Source organism: Sinocyclocheilus rhinocerous, unplaced genomic scaffold, assembly GCF_001515625.1.
Source record: "Sinocyclocheilus rhinocerous isolate Xijiao unplaced genomic scaffold, SAMN03320098_v1.1 scaffold991, whole genome shotgun sequence".
Lineage (NCBI taxonomy): Eukaryota > Metazoa > Chordata > Actinopteri > Cypriniformes > Cyprinidae > Sinocyclocheilus > Sinocyclocheilus rhinocerous.
Genome location: NW_015654505.1, coordinates 641,494 through 641,831, shown reverse-complemented (window position 1 = coordinate 641,831; position 338 = coordinate 641,494). Strand labels below are relative to the sequence as shown.

At 11.8% G+C, this 338-nt stretch overlaps 1 protein-coding gene across 1 annotated transcript in view; it reads right to left on the bottom strand.

Moving 5' to 3' along the window:
• ythdc2 (YTH domain containing 2) overlaps positions 1-338 on the bottom strand; it is a 26,680-nt gene that overhangs the window by 7,043 nt on the left and 19,299 nt on the right. The gene's annotated exons all lie outside the window — the stretch shown is intronic.

Genomic DNA, 338 nt, shown 5'->3' with positions numbered 1-338 from the left:
TTGCAATAATTAATAAATTATAATAATTAGTAATACATTTATTTTATAATGTATAATCACTTTTATTTTATATTTATTAATAATATATAATTGTAGCATTAATTTCTAATTTAATATTATAATTATAATAATTGCTAATTAATACATTAAATACTATACACACACAGAAAATATAATAAATTTTTATATGCGCGTATACACGTATATAAACTACATATTTTTTAATAAATAAATAAACAACATTATTTATAATACTTTATAATAATTAATACATTATAATAATTACATTAAAAATCAATAATTTATTTGATATTTATTATAATTATAATTGCTAATCA